The 5,000-nt window shown below is 54.0% G+C and overlaps 2 non-coding genes across 2 annotated transcripts; both read right to left on the bottom strand.

The window, feature by feature from the left end:
- Positions 1-53: 53 nt before the first annotated feature.
- Positions 54-208, bottom strand: LOC126325632 (5.8S ribosomal RNA). Its single transcript, XR_007560232.1, has one exon. It is a non-coding gene; the product is annotated as a 5.8S ribosomal RNA (ribosomal RNA).
- Positions 209-576: 368 nt separating this feature from the next.
- On the bottom strand, positions 577-2,469 carry LOC126325621 (small subunit ribosomal RNA). The gene has a single exon (XR_007560222.1). It is a non-coding gene; the product is annotated as a small subunit ribosomal RNA (ribosomal RNA).
- Between the last annotated feature and the right edge of the window lie 2,531 nt (positions 2,470-5,000).

Consider the following 5,000-nt stretch of genomic DNA (forward strand, 5'->3'; position numbering starts at 1 on the left):
CACTCCCACGTCTCCGAAGCGGGACAAACGCCGCGCGCTTCAGTATACGTAGCCGACCCTCAGCCAGACGTGGCCCGGGAACGGAATCCATGGACCGCAATGTGCGTTCGAAACGTCGATGTTCATGTGTCCTGCAGTTCACATGTCGACGCGCAATTTGCTGCGTTCTTCATCGACCCACGAGCCGAGTGATCCACCGTCCTGGGTGATCTTTTCCTTTTCAGTCTCCCACTGTCTCTTTCAAGACAGTAGCATTTGCGGGACTGAGGCGTCTGACGGCCCCTGTTCCACTATTTTTTTTTGTGTCCAACGGCCTCACAGCCGATGGGCGTCGTACGGCTCCACACCGGAGCGGACAGGCACTCGGGCGAACGTCATTCAAAACCGGCGCCAGGCGCCAGGTACCGCAGGCCAGCCGCTCCAGAGCTTCAGCGCTCGTACCACACAACAACAACACTTCCGCTAGTTTTGAGAGGCACGCGTGGTTCCGCACGCGGCGCACGGCCACTGCCGTACAGGTAGCGTGTTGCGCGACACGACACGACACGCACATCGAAAGACATGCAGTCTAGTCGGTAATGATCCTTCCGCAGGTTCACCTACGGAAACCTTGTTACGACTTTTACTTCCTCTAAATGATCAAGTTTGGTCATCTTTCCGGTAGCATCGGCAACGACAGAGTCGATGCCGCGTACCAGTCCGAAGACCTCACTAAATCATTCAATCGGTAGTAGCGACGGGCGGTGTGTACAAAGGGCAGGGACGTAATCAACGCGAGCTTATGACTCGCGCTTACTGGGAATTCCTCGTTCATGGGGAACAATTGCAAGCCCCAATCCCTAGCACGAAGGAGGTTCAGCGGGTTACCCCGACCTTTCGGCCTAGGAAGACACGCTGATTCCTTCAGTGTAGCGCGCGTGCGGCCCAGAACATCTAAGGGCATCACAGACCTGTTATTGCTCAATCTCGTGCGGCTAGAAGCCGCCTGTCCCTCTAAGAAGAAAAGTAATCGCTGACAGCACGAAGGATGTCACGCGACTAGTTAGCAGGCTAGAGTCTCGTTCGTTATCGGAATTAACCAGACAAATCGCTCCACCAACTAAGAACGGCCATGCACCACCACCCACCGAATCAAGAAAGAGCTATCAATCTGTCAATCCTTCCGGTGTCCGGGCCTGGTGAGGTTTCCCGTGTTGAGTCAAATTAAGCCGCAGGCTCCACTCCTGGTGGTGCCCTTCCGTCAATTCCTTTAAGTTTCAGCTTTGCAACCATACTTCCCCCGGAACCCAAAAGCTTTGGTTTCCCGGAGGCTGCCCGCCGAGTCATCGGAGGAACTGCGGCGGATCGCTGGCTGGCATCGTTTATGGTTAGAACTAGGGCGGTATCTGATCGCCTTCGAACCTCTAACTTTCGTTCTTGATTAATGAAAACATACTTGGCAAATGCTTTCGCTTCTGTTCGTCTTGCGACGATCCAAGAATTTCACCTCTAACGTCGCAATACGAATGCCCCCGCCTGTCCCTATTAATCATTACCTCGGGTTCCGAAAACCAACAAAATAGAACCGAGGTCCTATTCCATTATTCCATGCACACAGTATTCAGGCGGGCTTGCCTGCTTTAAGCACTCTAATTTGTTCAAAGTAAACGTGCCGGCCCACCGAGACACTCAACAAAGAGCACCCTGGTAGGATTTAAACGGGGTCCGCCTCGGGACGCGAAAGCACCCCTTCGGCTCGCCCCACCGGCAGGACGTCCCACGATACATGCCAGTTAAACACCGACGGGCGGTGAACCAACAGCGTGGGACACAAATCCAACTACGAGCTTTTTAACCGCAACAACTTTAATATACGCTATTGGAGCTGGAATTACCGCGGCTGCTGGCACCAGACTTGCCCTCCAATAGATACTCGTTAAAGGATTTAAAGTGTACTCATTCCGATTACGGGGCCTCGGATGAGTCCCGTATCGTTATTTTTCGTCACTACCTCCCCGTGCCGGGAGTGGGTAATTTGCGCGCCTGCTGCCTTCCTTGGATGTGGTAGCCGTTTCTCAGGCTCCCTCTCCGGAATCGAACCCTGATTCCCCGTTACCCGTTACAACCATGGTAGGCGCAGAACCTACCATCGACAGTTGATAAGGCAGACATTTGAAAGATGCGTCGCCGGTACGAGGACCGTACGATCAGCCCAAAGTTATTCAGAGTCACCAAGGCAAACGGACCAGACAAGCCAATCCGATTGGTTTTGATCTAATAAAAGCGTCCCTTCCATCTCTGGTCGGGACTCTGTTTGCATGTATTAGCTCTAGAATTACCACAGTTATCCAAGTAACGTGGGTACGATCTAAGGAACCATAACTGATTTAATGAGCCATTCGCGGTTTCACCTTAATGCGGCTTGTACTGAGACATGCATGGCTTAATCTTTGAGACAAGCATATGACTACTGGCAGGATCAACCAGGGAGCTGCGTCAACTAGAGCTGAGCAGCCGGCCGCCCGGGAGTGTGTCCCGGGGGCCCGCGCGAACACGCAAGCGTCCGCTCAATTATTCTGCAAACAGGAGGAGGCCGAGCTCCCCTGCACGATACACCTCGAAACCCTCTCAGGTCCCGGCGGCGCGCAGCGCCGTCCTAGGTACTTGGTCGGTTTCGAGAGAGGCGCAATCGCCCGGAGTTAGGCGAGTAGACGGTTTTAGTGCGAACACCCTTGCTCCCAACTGAGCTTGCCGCTGCCGACAGAGGCCCGGGAGCGTGCTGTCGTGGCATTGCCGGCGGGAGACAACACGCGCCACCTATGGTGACCGGCAGCTCCAACGCCAGCGCCACACAAGGGCAAAGCCCCACTTGGGTGCAGAAGCGAACTCTCCCAGCACAGCGCACGCGCCAACACGTCCGCACAACTGCGATACAAACCACCTGCGAGAACCGCTGGGGCGACCGAGCAGCAGACGGCGTCGCGGCGCCGAGTGCCAGGCGGCGGCGCATCCTCAACGCACACAGTCCTCAATCAGACCAGCACACTGCAGATGTCCACCGCGCTTCGCACCGGGCTCGGCTGAACCAACTTTGGCCGCCAGGCGCCGCGTGCAGGGTGCGCCGCAGCGTAGCTGCGCCGCCTGCCGGGCCCGTCGGCTGGCGCTCCTGCCACTCGGCGCCCCCCACCAGCCGCCTGTTGCGCGTGCGCCCACGCAGCGCGCGGCCAACACGCCGGGCGGCCCCCCTTCACCGGCCGGGAACAGTCCCACCAAGCCACCGCCGCGTATCGCTTCATACCCACATGGGCCTAGTCACGTGTGTGGATGTGGCGGGTACCGCTGAAACAACCGGTTAATAGCTGTACCGATCGTCGCCATCACAGATTCACCTCCAGCGTGAACAACCGCTCAACAACGGATTTCCAGTTCATTTGCGTATCTTGGGCAGTAAACGTAGATGTCCACCTACATTTGCGAATTCAACAATTCTTGCATGCCAGGATGTCATGTGTCACGACACGCTACATCAGACCACATACACACTGCGACATGTGCAGAAGAGAACACGTGGAAGGTGGCCCGCGCACGTATGCGATGTCCCTTCCGCGATCCACTGTCAACCGGCATCTGCGGCATGTCCCAGATATGGAACGCGGTCCACCAGGGTAGCACTTTGTGTGAGGCAATACGACAAAGTCGGAATACACGCGTCACTACATCACACGGCTCACGCTGACCTGACCTGACTCACCGCACCACCACCCCCAGCGACCCAGGGTGACATACAATGCGTTCGTACGTTCCTCCCACACGCCTCTACGGCGTACCACAGTGCAACCTAGCTGTTATTGGGAGACGAGACAAGTAGCATCGAGCACAACATATGGAAATTGAGATTCGACACCGTTGGGCACAGCCAGCGTACGGTCACACGTATCACACTACTTCACTCTGTACGTAACGACCGATGATCGGTACAGCGTGTGGGTTACGCGTACGACATCAGCGGACAATGGACACAGACCATACCACGACGTACACTGAGGGCGTCGACATCTGAACGCAACTGAACAGCTGCGAGGCTCATTTAACACTCAAACGCCAGACCGACCAGCTTGAGAGGACGGAGACACAAAGAGAGGGGCAGAGGGGGGGGGGGGCGATATAGTCCTATTGCAGTACAATTGACAGTGGATAGCGGGAATATGTGGAAAGTAAGCAACACTCGCAAGACATCTACATGAGGATAACAACGACACCAGAGATTCCGAGCAGTGAACTATGTTAGGCAAAGGGACAACGTGGGTTAGGTTAAGGGACAACGTGGGTTAGGTTAAGGGACAACGTGGGTTAGGTTAAGGGACAACGTGGGTTAGGTTAAGGGACAACGTGGGTTAGGTTAAGGGACAACGTGGGTTAGGTTAAGGGACAACGTGGGTTAGGTTAAGGGACAACGTGGGTTAGGTTAAGGGACAACGTGGGTTAGGTTAAGGGACAACGTGGGTTAGGTTAAGGGACAACGTGGGTTAGGTTAAGGGACAACGTGGGTTAGGTTAAGGGACAACGTGGGTTAGGTTAAGGGACAACGTGGGTTAGGTTAAGGGACAACGTGGGTTAGGTTAAGGGACAACGTGGGTTAGGTTAAGGGACAAATTGAGTTAGGTTAAGGGACAAATTGAGTTAGGTTAAGGGACAAATTGAGTTAGGTTAAGGGACAAATTGAGTTAGGTTAAGGGACAAATTGAGTTAGGTTAAGGGACAAATTGAGTTAGGTTAAGGGACAAATTGAGTTAGGTTAAGGGACAACGTGGGTTAGGTTAAGGGACAAATTGAGTTAGGTTAAGGGACAAATTGAGTTAGGTTAAGGGACAAATTGAGTTAGGTTAAGGGACAAATTGAGTTAGGTTAAGGGACAAATTGAGTTAGGTTAAGGGACAAATTGAGTTAGGTTAAGGGACAAATTGAGTTAGGTTAAGGGACAAATTGAGTTAGGTTAAGGGACAAATTGAGTTAGGTTAAGG

The sequence above is a fragment of the Schistocerca gregaria genome, unplaced genomic scaffold (assembly GCF_023897955.1).
Source record: "Schistocerca gregaria isolate iqSchGreg1 unplaced genomic scaffold, iqSchGreg1.2 ptg000931l, whole genome shotgun sequence".
NCBI lineage: Eukaryota > Metazoa > Arthropoda > Insecta > Orthoptera > Acrididae > Schistocerca > Schistocerca gregaria.